The 15788-nt window shown below is 37.4% G+C and overlaps 1 non-coding gene across 1 annotated transcript; it reads left to right on the top strand.

Annotated features, from left to right (window-relative positions):
• Positions 1 to 7530: 7530 nt before the first annotated feature.
• Positions 7531 to 7638, top strand: LOC131178235 (small nucleolar RNA R71). The gene has a single exon (XR_009147367.1). It is a non-coding gene; the product is annotated as a small nucleolar RNA R71 (small nucleolar RNA).
• Positions 7639 to 15788: the final 8150 nt, after the last annotated feature.

Below are 15788 nucleotides of genomic sequence, written 5' to 3'. Positions count from 1 at the left end.
TCTACCTTTTATAAATATTGTGGATAATCATTTAATAAAGTTAAGGTTTCAATCCGGCTTAATGGTGCTTCTGATCTTAAGTGTTCAAATCGGGTTTCCAATTTTAATAATCTTAAGTTCCGATTGGTGTTTGTTCTCGGCTTAGGCCGATCTCATGCTGACAATGTTTTTCCGACCTCTCATACATAGATTAATAATCGCTTTCAAGTTTGATGTTCTAACATGTTCAAACAATTAAGCACTTGTACAACTTAGATATTTTTTGATCTCATCAAGTCATTGAACAAAAGAGAAAATTTCATTTCATTTCAAAGTAAAAAAATACAAGTCATTTGGCACCCCAAGCTTGTTTTACATTTCGCTCATCCTCTCTATCTCCCTCAGCTTCCTCCTCGCTCTCCTCTTCGTCTTGGGGAGCCAGGTCCACCATCCAAGAAAAGTTGTCCTCAGGATAATGCCTCTTGAGCTCGGCCAAAAGGTCCCCATGGGCGTTCACATAAGCACTGGCCTCCCTCATCACTGCCTCTTATTCTTTCGCTCTAAGTTCTTCAGTGAGGCGAGCGACATCAGCAGCTAAGAGCGCCCGAGCTTCTTCAAGATCATGAGCCTGCTCGACCAATTTATACTCATCTGAGCATTCAATGCTCACACTATCCCAAGCGGCGCATCGGTGAGCGAAATTCACCCGCTTTTCTGACACGTCGCAAGAACATTCCAGAAACTCCATAAATAAATAAGGGGAGATTGGCTGGTTAAAGATTGGCAGATTAAGGAAGATGTTCAGAATTACAGATCAGCTTAGGGCTATTCAGTTAGGAATCAGATCGGATATGCACATTAGAGATCGGAAAATAACCAACGCAATAATAGTAAAATGATAATTGTCAAAATAAAATTTCATTTCCAAAAGGGCAATTTACATCATTTGGGCGATCTCAAGAGATCGGATTACATCCTTTAAATGTCAGATTACATCATTTGGGCAATCTCAAGAGATCGGATTACATCATTAAGAACCTTTAAAGGTTGATGTGTCCCAACCGCAAGTGCACGGATCGTTCAAGTAGTATAGAAAAAGATATCGTTCCCACGAGGAGTTGTGTTAATGATTGAATTTTTGATGTAAAATAAAGTATGTTAAAATTGTATTTTAATCAGATTTTATAAAAGAAATTTAGGAATTTGAAGCATAAGGTATGAAAATGCAAAACTAAATTCAAACAATGACTAATTTAATAATTCGCAAAATAAAGAAATTGATAATATTAATTATGAAAATTAATAAAATGAGAATAATCTAAACACTCAAAAGTAAAATTCTAAGCAATAATTGATAAAAGACGATTCTGGAGTTAAGGGTTCATATTTAAGTCATTTTCAGATTTTCCCTAGCTAGCCCAATCCATGAAATTTATGGCTTTAAAGGAGATTAATTCTAAAATCCTTTGAAAACTCTTTCGAGTGAAACAAAGAGTGCCTTAATTAACTTAATCTTACTTTCGTGGAGTTAAAATTAACCAAGACCCATTAGGTTCTTTAATCAATCTATTAAAACCCTCTTAACCCTTAGTCTATTTCTAGATCTAAGTTAATTAAGTCCGATTTCTTGATTAACTATCACTTGGTTTTCTCCTTTCTGTGCTTCAACCAAGGATTAAGAACATAACTTAATGGGGCCCTTCATTAAGCATGTGAATAAGCACACAAGAAATGGATTAAACCTCATAAATTCATTAAATTGGGACTAACCCAATTCAAATCCACAAAAATAACTAAAATATTACTTCCCTTACTGCAGAATCAAAGAAAACTACTCACTATCCATAATATTTACAAGATATTCTGAGTTAATATGGAAATAAAGCTTTAATCTAAGCTAAGAAACAAGAAACCCAATACTTGAAAGGTAGGAAATATGCAAGAAAAGAAGGAAAATTCCAAATCTGGTTGGAAATAGTGTGGGAGATGTTTTTGACTCTTCAGCTGCTGCCCTCTTCCTTTTCCTTTTCTTCCTCTCCTCTTATCCTCCCTTTAAAATGGGATAAGGGTCTATTTATAATTTTTTTCTGACAAGGAGCCCTAAAATGGTGTGTTTGAGGTGTGATTTTCTGAGGGAATCTTCTGCCAGCTCATTATGAAGTCTTTGTGGGACTGCATAAACTCTTATGCAGTTTTCGGCTGGTTTCTGGCTCTCTTATGCGAAACTGCATGAGCAAGGTGTAAGACTGCATAGGTTATGCACAATTCTGTGAGGTTGAATAAGGGAGGCATGAATCTGCATAAGTTATGCGGCAACTTATGCAGATTTTGGCAGGTAGTGGGGACAGTTTCTTCTCCTTATACAGAACTGCATAACTTATGCGATAAGTTATGCGCAATTTGGCCAATGCATATTTCAACTTTGAAACTTGTTTTTACATCTTTGGCTGTAGAAATCACTCCTCAATGGCAAAATTTCTTTTTAGTCCTTAAAAAACACCATTTTTCCTACAAAATAAAGTAAAAATTATAAATTAATCCAAAATTGGTAATTATGAAAAACTAACTAAATAACTAATGAAATTATCTAAAAGTGACTAACAATCAAATAAAATGGCTATGAAATTAAACCTAAATGACTATGCAAAATGTATGCAGCAAATACCCCCAAACTCAAGCTTTTGCTTGTCCTCAAGCAAACTTTAAAATGTGATGCAATTTTTAGGGGTGCCTTATCCAAAGAGCAATGAAAATCACCCATTAAAGTAACTTAACACACCTTTATCCATACCAACAATCCATATACCCATCCTTCAAAAATGCAAAGAATTTAATGCTTATCCAAGCTTTCACCGCTTAGCCATTAAGTCAATTATCATTCAAAATTCCCAAACCAACCAATCAAAAGAGAGAGTCAAGATCAAAAGGAATTCTAGGACAATCAATAGTCAAAGTGTCTCTATATAGAATGATGGAATTAAATGAATGAATGAATAATTTTCCAATCCCATAGGCAAATTCCCTACTCCTATCTCCACTAATGTAGCAAGTACTATCAAGAGATTTGGCAACTTTTCAATACTTAAGGGATTTGGCAAAAGATTTTATTTCATGATGCATGATTCCTAAAAATGAGCAATGCATTAACTAAATAAAACAAATCTATTTGTAATATCTATATGGTATGATTCCTAGATAATGTGTAATGTATGTATATATGTACAATATAATATATGCAATCTAATTACAATGTATGTGTATGCTAATGAAATGGAATGAAATGTTTTTTTTTTATATACTATTTCCTATATTAAAATGTGAAAACTTTTTGCAAAAATCAAAATTAAAACATTAATGCATACCCCCAAACTCAAAATTGGACATTGTCCTCAATATCTGAGGTAGTGCATAGTGAAATTCAAGAGATGATGGTGATGCATAAGAAGGCTGCACAAGTTATGTAGAATAAATGCTGTACAAAACAGGTGCATAAGGAGAGTGCATAAGCTGTGCAGTATGGCATGAGTTGCATAAGGGACTGCACAGGCTATGCAGAACATTTGCAGAAGGAGTTTCACAGCCTGTGCAGTATATTGAAAAGCTGCAGCATAATGATATATCAAGGAAAAATGTGCAAACACCAGCAGAGGTATGTAAATATATACAGTGCATAAGCAGGCTGCACAAGTTATGTAGTATACAAAACCTTGAAATGAGTTGCATAAATAACTGTACAAGTTGTGCAGTGGACTAAAAACTACAGCAGAATTATATGATAGAAAAAAATCAAAAGAATTGTGGGTCAAGAAGGAATGTACACTAGTATGCAAAATTGGAGCCCACAATCGTAAAGCAACAGTGAAAAGCCAAAGTTACCATCCATTCAATTTGTTTAGCAAACTAAATCAAAGCAAGTTAAATTTGTTCCAGCAACCTTAAAAATGTAAACACTGTATATAAAGGGAAACTACTAGAAGCTAAATAAGAATAGATCAAGAATCAATATATTTTTACGGCTTTGCCCTTGTCTAAATGGTTTGCTGCTGAACTGGATGGGGGTGCTGCTGTTGAGGTGGTGGCTGGGATGGAGGTGATGGTGCACAAGTTATGCAAGTCCTCATGCAAGTTTCGGCAAAAATGAAATAATAGGAAGTTGAGTGGTGCAAAACTGCATAAGTTATGCACTAAATTGTGCAGGTTTCAGCAAAAAATGGGAGTGTGAAAAATTGGTTATGCAAAAGTGCATAACTTATGCGCTTGGTTATGCAGGTTTCGGCTGAAATTTGTAGTGTGAAAAGTCAGTTATGCAAAAGTGCATGACTTATGCGCTGCCTTATGCAAGTTTCGGCAGATAATAAGTGGTCTGAAAAATTGGTTATGCAAAAGTGCATAACTTATGCATTCCCTTATGCAGATTTCGGCAGAAAATGGAATTCCAGAAAAGTTGGTCATGCGGAAGTGCATAAGTTGTGCACTACCTTATGCAAATCTCGGCAGATTTTGGAATTCCAGAAGATGTGGTTATGCGGAAGTGCATAACTTATGCACTCCCTTATGCAAGTCTCGGTAGATTTTGGGAATGCAGAATTTGAAGTCATGCAAGAGTGCATAAGTTATACACACACTTATGCAGATTGCAGCAGAGATGAAAGATGGCAAAAATTGTGGTTATGCAGGATTGCATAAGTTATGCAATGGCTTATGCAGGTTTTAGAAGAGATGAAAAATGGCAAAATTTGTGGTCTGAAAGCTGCATAAGCTATGCAGTTACTTATGCACAATTCAACAAGATTGAGATTACAATTGAAAATGATTTGCAAGTTTAAAAAATACAGTAGAATGAAGAAATATAATTCTATGAAGCATAAATCATGAGAAATTATCACCAAAAACACATCAATATATACAAAATCCATCACAATTGCATCATATAAGCTTGTAGAAGTAAGTTCTGCATAAGAGGCATTTGTGAATAATGCCATTTCAACTCAAACTCTGCAAATTAACATTTAACACATTAAAACTCAATAAAAATCTGCATAAAGAAATGGATTCTCCAAGTTATGCCAAGAAAATGCAGCATGTGCACATTGAATCACACAACCCAAATAAGCTCAAAACTACAAAAATGACCCACTTACCATCATATTAACATGATAAGCACAAATACTTAAAAGTTACACACCCAACCTCAAAAAAGAAATAAATGCCATGTGCTGCAGACCCCTCTTTGCTGAAAATTTCATTTCTCTGCATAAACCAAAAAAAAGACCTACACAGGTTATGCAATGAAAATAAACCAATCTTGGGAGAGTTAATGGGTGAAATATCATATTAAGAGTTACTCCCCAGTAGTGCAACAACCTTCATCCATTGAAATACATCTACAAAGGACAAGATTCAACAATGTCAAAAATTGAATTTGGGGAGATTTAAGATAAAAATAAAAGTAATGCAAATAAAAGTAAATCAATAAAAGCAAAATAAAAGAACTTGGGTTTCCTCCCAAGAGCGCTAATTTATGGTCCTTAGCTTAACCCTTTTCATGCTTCATGGTGGCTGAAATTGGAATTTATTGCCTCTATTTCCAATAGGTGCTTCAATGAATCTATACTTCATTTTTTTTTTCCATCACATGAGAAGATCCTTGTTGCTTTGTCTAAAAATCCAACCATTTCTTTCTTGATAACCTTTGGTGCATCTTTTTCTTTGAGAGATGGTTGCTTGACCTCACTTTTCTCCTATTGCTCAAGTTGAAAGATTGGTGCCATATGACAAGGTGGATTACTCTTCAAATATTGTGCAAATGTAGCCTCTTTTGGATTTTCATCATTGATAGTCCCTTCATGGATAAGACAACTTTGAAGAGAAGCCTTTGGATAGCTCTTTCTAAAGTGCTCTTTTGCTAACTCATCAATTATATAAATTCTCAAACAAGAGTCTACATCTTCATATTGCTTTTTTTTGTCATTGCCAATATTGAAGACTAACTGATCCTCTCCAACTTTAAGAGTAAGCTTTTCACCTTTCACGTCAATCAAAGCACCAGCTGTAGCTAGGAAAGGCCTCCCTAAAAAGATTGGGATATTAGAATCCTCTTCCATGTCCAAGATGACAAAGTCAACAGGTATGTAAAATTTCCCAACCTTCAGAGGCACATTCTCCAAAATCTCTTCAGGATACTTAATTGATCTGTCAGCTAACTGAAGAGAAATGTGGGTTGGCTTAAGATCTCCCATGTTGAGCTTCTCATAGATGGAAAGGGGCATAAGGCTTACACTAGCCCCTAAATCACATAAAGCTTTTATAGAATATGATTCCCCAATGTGGCATGGAATTGAAAAACTCCCTGGATCCTTGAGCTTTGGAGGAAGTTTCCTTTGGAGGATAGCACTGCATTCCTCAGTTAAGGCTATAGTCTCATAATCTTCAAGTCTCCTCTTATTTGAGAGAATTTCTTTTAGAAACTTAGCATAAGAAGGCATTTGGGAAAGAGCATCAATAAAAGGCACATTTATATATAGCTTCTTCAAAACCTCTAAGAACTTCCCAAATTGCTTATCAAGCTTGGCTTTTTGAAATCTCTGTGGAAAGGGAAGCTGTGGCTTGTAAGGCTCTGGAGGTATGTATTTCTCTTCTTTCTCTCCAACCTCCTCTTTACCTTTTCTTGCACTCCCTTTTTCACTCTTTTGTTTTTCATCTCTCTCAACATCTTTCTCATTTTCTCTCTTCTCAACTTTTTCACTCTTCTCAGTATGCACTATTTTACCACTCCTCAGTGTGATGGCATGACATTGCTCCCTTGGATTTTCTGTTTGACTAGGAAGTTTCCCCATAGATTTGGTACTTGATGAGCATGCTTGTTGTGCAATTTGATTTTCCAGCATCCTATTGTGTGTTTGCATTTGTTCCAGCCTTGCTTTCATCTCTCTCATCTCTTCATCATGCTTAGTTTGGTTAGCAAGAATTTGTTGTAATAAAGCTTCTGTGGTAGAACTTTGTTCTTGCTGTTTTGGTAGAGGTGCAGGATTTGCATTCTTTTGCTGAAAACTAGGTGGTGGTTGCCTAGGTTGTTGGTATTGATGCCCTTGTTGTTGTGGTGGAAAGTTTTGAGTTTAAGCTTGATTTTGCTGATTCCCCCATGAAAAATTGGGATGATTCCTCCAAGCATATGAAGGATAATCTACTCCACAGCTCATTGTTCATTCTGCATAAGTAACTTATTGAGAACTTCCAGAGCATGATGATGAACTGACTAGCATACTTAAATCCTCCATTTTCTTAGCAAGGACATTAGTGAGTGCATCAAATTTGGCATTGATCATGTTAAATGGATCAAGCTCATACATTCCAGCAACTTGCCTTTTTTGAGTTGGAGTTGACCCTCTTGGACTACTCCATAGATGACTGTTCTTTGCTATTTTCTCTAACAACTCATAAGCTTCATCTTCATGCTTAATGATGAATTCCCCTCTAGTTTGAGCATCAATGATTCCTCTGATAGTAGGAGTGACATTTGTGTAAAAATTCTGGTTTATCATCCATTTAGGAATGGCATGATGTGGACATTGTCTCTCTAACTCCTTCCATCTCATCCATGACTCATAAAGAGTCTCATATTCTCTTGGTCTAAAAGTAATCATTTGATTCCTCAACTCTTGAGTTTTTCCAGGTGGAAACTATTGGGCAAGAAATGCATCAGTGAGCTGCTCCCAATTTGTAATTGAGTTGTGAGGTAAAGAATCAAGCCAATCCAATGCTCTATCCTTCAAAGAGAATGGAAACAATTTTAGCCTTGCTGCATCATCAGACACTCCTGGTTGCTTTTGCATGTCACAGATCATAACAAACTTCTTAAGATGAGTATGAGGATTTTCTGAAGGATGACCTCCGAATTGAGAATTCTGAATCATTTGTAGTATTCCAAAATCCATCTTATAACTATTTGCATCAATTCTTGGTCTTGCTATACTCTCTCTTAAATCATTAAAATGAGGAAATGCGTGATCCATCATACTTCCCTTAGGCACATTAGCATTTACAACTTCTTCACCATGAGCTGCATTTTCATTGTTTCAATCATTTTCAACATTATCACCACCGATTCCAACTCTTTCTTCAGCCATTTCTTGTTCAATTTCAGCTGCTCTCAATGCTTCTTTTCTTCTTCTGGTTTCTTTTTTTTGTTGGCCCTACAAAACTTCTCAATTTCAGGATTAAATAATAAGGATGTGTCACTTATGCTTCTAGCTCTTCTCATAAAAAGATTAAGAGTACCTAAAAAAGAACAAACAAACACAAAATGAAAAAGATAACAAAGATAAAACTATAAACAACTAAAATAATCAAGAATTCAATCTTAAACAACCAAATCTCCAGCAACGGTGCCAAAAACTTGATGTGTCCCAACCGCAAGTGCACAGATCGTTCAAGTAGTATAGAAAAAGATATCGTTCCCACGAGGAGTTGTGTTAATGATTGAATTTTTGATGTAAAATAAAGTATGTTAAAATTGTATTTTAATCAGATTTTATAAAAGAAATTTAGGAATTTGAAGCATAAGGTATAAAAATGCAAAACTAAATTCAAACAATGACTAATTTAATAATTCGCAAAATAAAGAAATTGATAATATTAATTATGAAAATTAATAAAATGAGATTAATCTAAACACTCAAAAGTAAAATTCTAAGCAATAATTGATAAAAGACGATTCTGGAGTTAAGGGTTCATATTTAAGTCATTTTCAGATTTTCCCTAGCTAGCCCAATCCATGAAATTTATGGGTTTAAAGGAGATTAATTCTAAAATCCTTTGAAAACTCTTTCGAGTGAAACAAAGTGTGCCTTAATTAACTTAATCTTACTTTCGTGGAGTTAAAATTAACCAAGACCCATTAGATTCTTTAATCAATCTATTAAAACCCTCTTAACCCTTAGTCTATTTCTAGATCTAAGTTAATTAAGTCCGATTTCTTGATTAACTATCACTTGGTTTTCTCCTTTCTGTGCTTCAACCAAGGATTAAGAACATAACTTAATGGGGCCCTTCATTAAGCATGTGAATAAGCACACAAGAAATGGATTAAACCTCATAAATTCATTAAATTGGGACTAACCCAGTTCAAATCCACAAAAATAACTAAAATATTACATCCCTTGCTCCAGAATCAAAGAAAACTACTCACTATCCATAATATTTACAAGATATTATGAGTTAATATGGAAATAAAGCTTTAATCTAAGCTAAGAAACAAGAAACCCAATACTAGAAAGGTAGGAAATATGCAAGAAAAGAAGGAAAATTCCAAATCTGGTTGGAAATGGTGTGGGAGATGTTTTTGACTCTTCAGCTGCTGCCCTCTTCCTTTTCCTTTTCTTTCTCTCCTCTTCTCCTCCCTCTAAAATGGGATAAGGGTCTATTTATAATTTTTTTTTTGACAAGGAGCCCTAAAATGGTGTGTTTGAGGTGTGATTTTCTGAGAGAATCTTCTACCAGCTCATTATGAAGTCTTTGTGGGACTGCATAAGTGGACTGCATAAGTTATGCAGTCCCTTATGTTTTCTGCTGGTTTTTGGCTCTCTTATGCGAAACTGCATGAGCAAGGTGCAAGACTGCATAGGTTATGCACAATTCTGTGAGGTTGTATAAGGGAGGCATGAATCTGCATAAGTTATGCGGCAACTTATGCAGATTTCGGCAGGTAGTGGGGACAGTTTCTTCTCCTTATGCAGAACTGCATAACTTATGCGGCAAGTTATGCGCAATTTGGCCAATGCATATTTCAACTTTGAAACTTGTTTTTGACATCTTTATCTGTAGAAATCACTCCTCAATGGAAAATTTTCTTTTTAGTCCTTTAAAAACACCATTTTTCCTACAAAATAAAGTAAAAATTACAAATTAATCCAAAATTGGCAATTATGAAAAACTAACTAAATAACAAATAAAATTAGCTGAAAGTGACTAATAATAAAATAAAATGGCTTTGAAATTAAACCTGAATGACTATGCAAAATGTATGCATCAAAGGTCGGATTACATGATGTGGGTGATCTTTAGAGATCGACACTACATTCTACCTAGTAATGACCTATGTCAAAGCCTAGTCTTGTGGCTGAATCAAAAAATGTGTCTGATCAGAAAGCCTGCCATAGGCATCTGATAGATGTACAGCTCAGATGGAGTGACTATGACTCTCATGATGATGAGGAGTCATTGTCGATGTCATCGACCAAAACTGAGTTGCAGTCGGGAGGCCCGATGTAGTGAGGAGCCAAATGAACTTCAAGAGGCAGTCATCAATGTTAAGAGGGAAATTAGTAGTCTTCTCACCTGAAATCGGTTCACCGATTATATCGGTAGATCGACTAGAGATCGGTGCGATCGATATTTTAGATCTTGAGCGGTAAATTAGTCCGATTCTCTCATTGTCATCAGATGTGGTTATCATGATTTTTCGATCACCGGGGTCATAAATTTTCAGTCGGGGAGCAAAGAGAATAGTCGAAAAAAGATCAAAAGTAGTCACCATGGCCATAATGTTACTAGAAAAACTAGAACAGAAGAAGAGAGAAATGGAAAGAGGAAGGAATGAAATATGGGAGAAATTCCCCATTGAGGCATATATATAGGGGGGGTTTGAGCATTTATTATTAGCGGAAATCAAAGCGAATGGTAAACCTTGGTATCATGACATCCAGGTCCACATCAAAACCAGAGAATTCCCTCTAGGGGCAAGTAGAAAAAAAAAAAGAATGATCCGGAGATTAGCTTTGGGATACTTCCCCAGTGGTGAAATTCTATACAAAAAGGAGCTCCAACGGCGAATTGTTAAGATGCATAGATGCAAAAGAAGCAAGGAGGATCCTTTTTGAGACTCATGAGGGGAATTATGCAACCCATTCTAATGGGCATATGATGGCTAAGTAAATGATGAGACGGGGATACTTCTGGACTACTACGGAGAAGGCTTGCATCGAGTACTTTCGAAAGTGTCATAAATGTCAGATCTACGCGGATCCGATAAATGTCCCGCTTTACCAATTGTTCAACCTCATCTCGCCATGGCCTTTTGCAATGTGGGGAATCGACGTGATTGGCCCCATTAACCCCAAGGCATATAATGGGCATAGATTTATCCTGGTAGCTATTGACTATTTTTCAAAATGGGTTGAAGCGACATCATACGCCCACATCACGCAGAACACATTCCTCAAATTCCTCAGAAATAATATCATCTGCCGACACGGCCTCCCCAGTGAAATTGTCACTGACAATGCCAAGAATCTGAATGGTCCAAAGGTTCAAAGTTTATGTGACCAATACAAGATTCAACATCTTAATTCCTCACCATATCATCCCCAGATGAATGGAGTTGTGGAAGCCGCAAACAAAAATCTGAAGAGAATCATCCGAAAAATGACAGTCACCTATAGGGATTGGCATGATATGCTTCCCTACGCTCTTTATGCATACCGGACCTCTATAAGAACGTCAACTGGGGCAACTCCATACTCATTGGTTTACGAGATGGAAGCTTTTCTGCCTATTGAAGTAGAAATTCCCTCCCTAAGAATTTTGAAGGAATTAGGAATTGATGAGTCATAATGGATCCAGTCGAGGTTGGACCAATTGAATTTGCTAGTTGAGAAAAGGCTAGCGGCGACGTGTCATGGGCAGTTATACCAAAGAAGAATGGCTAGGGCATTCAACAAAAGCGTTCATCCATGTGAATTTCAACCAGGAGACCTGGTCTTGAAAAAGGTGCTTCTGAATCAAAATGATGTCTGGGGTAAATGGTCACCAACCTATGAGGGACCCTACGTGGTCAAAAGGGCATTTTCTGATGGGGCCCTGATCTTGACCCATATGGATGGCAAAGAATTTCCAAGACCTGTGAATGCCGACTCTGTCAAAAGGTATTATGCCTAAAAAAAAAAAGGTGGGGGGGGGGTGAAAATCTGAAAGGACGCTCCTAACAAAATGTGCGAAAGAAGGCGAAAACCCGGAAGGGCGCTTTCTGTAAAATGAGTGAAGGGTGAAAACCCAAAAAGGCACTCTGAAAAAGAAAAAGAAAAAAAAAAGAAAATAAAATCTGAGGGTGAAAACCCAAAAAGGAGCCCTTAGAACCAGAAAATGGAGAAATAAGGAAGGGGACACGGGACTAAGAACGGAAATAAACCATCACGGCATGAACCTTTGTCAATAGAGTACTTGAAATAATGGCAATTAAAAGACTTCAAAGTCAACTATAAGGAATCTGTGAGATCTATCCTTGTACCCTTTTTCTTTGAAACTGTACCTTTATCTCTCAAGCCATAATAAAGTCATCATTTCACCTTAATCTATCTTCTTCACACCTTTGCATTTTAATTTATCTTTTTGCTTTATCTTTCTCGTATACTCACAATCTAATGTTGTTTTTTTCTACATCTTTATTTTATGCGCTATTAATCCATTGAAATTTTTGTCATAAGATTAGGATTTGGATATTGATAACCTCATGTACTTTGCTATGAGATTTGCAGGGAATGGTCGAAAAAAAAAAAAAGAAAGGGGTATAAACCTGGAAGGGCGCTTCTAGTCAAATGGGCAAAAGGGGAAAGTGAAAACCCGCAAGGGCGCTTTTCACAAAAGTAAGAAGTCAAGGACCGAAAAGGCATCCTGAGAAGTGAGTAAGAAATAGAAAGTGATAAGTCAAGTCTTGTGACTCGTCCTCCATTAATCGTTTATCTTCGGGATCCTGTTAAGTACACTTCGTCATGGAAGAACTTCTCCTGTCAGGTTAGGCCTGCTCTATAAGAATTTTAATTTTTTGCATTTAAATTCCTGTTATCAACCTCTGGTTCCTTGATCTAAGTTGATTTTAATTTCCAGCATTTAAATTTCTGTTATCAACCTCTGGTTCCTTGATCTAAGTTGATTTTAATTTCTAGCATTTAAATTCTATTATCAACCTCTGGTTCCTTGATCTAAGTTGATTTTAATTTCCAGCATTTAAATTCCTGTCATCAACATCTGGCTCCTTGATCTAAGTTGATTTTAATTTCCAGCATTTAAATTTCTATTATCAACCTCTGGTTCCTTGATCTAACTTGATTTTAATTTCTAGCATTTAAATTCATGCCATCAACCTCTGGTTCCTTGATTCAAGTTGATTTTAATTTCTAGCTTTTAAATTTCCTGTCATCAACCTCTGGTTCCTTGATCCAAGTTGATTTTAATATCCAGCATTTAAATTTCTGTTATCAACCTCTGGTTCCTTGATCTAAGTTGATTTTAATTTTTCGTATTTAAATTCTTGCTATCAAACTCTGGTTCCTTGATCTAAGTTGATTTTAATTTTTCGCATTTAAATTTCTGCTATCAACCTCTGGTTCCTTGATCTAAGTTGATTTTAATTTTTTCGCATTTAAATTCCTGCTATCAACCTCTGGTTCCTTGATCTAAGTTTATTTTATTTTTTCGCATTTAAATTCCTACTATCAAACTCTGGTTCCTTGATCTAAGTTGATTTTAATTTTCAGCATTTAATTCCTGTTATCAACCTCTGGGTCATTAACCTAAGTTGGTTTTAGTTTCCTAAGTTTAATTTTGATTTTCAACATTTTAATACCTAATCGCCCAAAATATGGGTCTAAATCTTTACATAATTCCTACGCGTGAAAATTTTATTCCCTTCAATAGAAATTATGTAAAGAGGGGCAGCTGTCGACACCATATTTTGGCTATCCCTGAAATCAATAGACTTTGAAATCGATCCCCAACACCAAGTCTCCATGTCGTTCAATTCATTACCGTTCTCTCAAACCAATTATCAAGTCTCCTTACCATTCAATCACATTTCCGATCTCTTGTCAAACGAAATCAAACCAACATTAGGTCTTCGTGCCATCCAGTCTTACTTCCGATCTCTCTTCTATAAATATTATGGATAATCGTTTAATAAAGTTAAGGTTTCAATCCGGCTTAATGGTGCTTCCAATCTGAAGTGTTCAAATCGGGTTTCCAATTTTAATAATCTTAAGTTTCGTTCGGTGTTTGTTCTCGGCTTAGGCCGATCTCATGCTTACAATGTTTTTCCGACCTCTCATACATAGATTAATAATCGCTTTCAAGTTGATGTTCTAACATGTTCAAACAATCAAGCACTTGCACAACTTAGATACTTTCCGATCTCATCAAGTCATTTAACAAAAGAGAAAATTTCATTTCAAAGTAAAAAAATAAAAGTCATTCGGCTGGAGGATCACCCCCAGCTTGTTCTACATTTCGCTCACCCTCTCTATCTCCCTCAGCTTCCTCCTTGCTCTCCCCTTCGTCTTGGGGAGCCAGGTCCACTATCCAAGAATAGTCCTCCTCAGGATAATGCCTCTTGAGCTCGGCCAAAAGGTCCCCGTGGGCATTCACGTAAGCACCGGTCTCCCTCGTCACTGCCTCTTCTTCTTTCGCTCTAAGTTCTTCAATAAGGCGAGCGACATCAGCAGTTAGGAGTGCCCCAGCTTCTTCAAGATCATGAGCCTACTCGGCCAATTTATCCTCATAGAATTTCATCCGTCCCTCAATTTCAGCTATATAGTCCCAGGCAGATGAAAGTTGGGCTCGGGCGGAAGCTGCATCCTGGCCTGCCTTCTGGATCTCCTGCCTCAAATGATGAGCCTTTTCCCTGATGATATGCTGGTTCACCAAGCTCTCCACACTCAAGTTCATCGTCTGGGCCAGGAGATCATCGATGTTGCCCTGGGTCAGCCTGTGCCGATCCTCCATGAGGCATATGGAAGCTCCCAGAACCTTTGCCAAACCCGGATTCTCCCGTACAGATCAGTTCTTCTCCAACGAATGAATGAGGACCTGGGCGCCACGAGAAAGGGTCCTCGTAGTAGGTTGGGAAGGACCACCTTCTGCACTCGAAGGAGTAGGTGGAGGCGGTGGTTCTTCTTGTCGAGGAGGAGACCGGACTACTTCTATTTCAAGGATCGGTAGTCCCGAGGGTCGGGACGAGCCTCCTAGCACCTCTCTTGAATCATGCATTGGCGTCTGTGAGGCCTCGGCGCTCTTCATCTCCCGCACTTTCTTGGAGACCTCCCTCTTACGCTTTCGGCTCTCTTTGGAAGCCTCGCTACCCGCCATACCTGCACAAAGAAAAGTCAGTGAGTTCGCTAAGGCCCAGATATCAGAGATGTAGAAAGTACCAGGGTCGAGGTCAGAGAGCGAAAGCCCGCATTCTTCACCGGTAACCAGCCACATCATCCAATGGTGTAGTTCGGCCATCACCGCATCTAAACAGGAGAACTTTTGAGTGGCCGCCTGATCCTTTAGCTCCATTACCATTACGCCCTCTTCCCTACTCAGGGCCACATGCTTCGGAATTGATGGGCAAGATGTAGCTAGCTACATGGGAAACCCTCAAAACCGTTCGAAATCTTGCTTCTCAGAATAAAGAAGCGATTTTTCCAATTTTTCAGTGAAGAGGGGAGATCGGTGAAAAGCCCACAGTGCAGTTTAGCTTGGAAAAACCCATACTTGTCATCCTTTTGACGAGTAAGTCTATGCAGCTCAGCAAAAACCTTTGCTGTGGGCTTGAGCTTCTTGGTTCAGCATAAGCCTCTGAAAGCCACTAGAATTCTCCATGAGTTCGGATGTACTTGGGCTATACATACTTGGTAGAATTTCAGAACATCCTTGAAGAAGTTATCAAGAGGAAACTGCATCCCGGCTTTTAATTGCTCTTTATATATCATGATCGCATCATTTTCTTGAAAGAAGTGATCGGCTCGAAGATCGCCATGGCGTCTGATAAGCTCGTA

This window comes from Hevea brasiliensis, chromosome 2 (assembly GCF_030052815.1).
Source record: "Hevea brasiliensis isolate MT/VB/25A 57/8 chromosome 2, ASM3005281v1, whole genome shotgun sequence".
Taxonomy (NCBI): Eukaryota; Viridiplantae; Streptophyta; class Magnoliopsida; order Malpighiales; family Euphorbiaceae; genus Hevea; species Hevea brasiliensis.
Note: the sequence above shows the minus strand (reverse complement) of the source record. Positions and strands in the feature narration are given on the sequence as shown.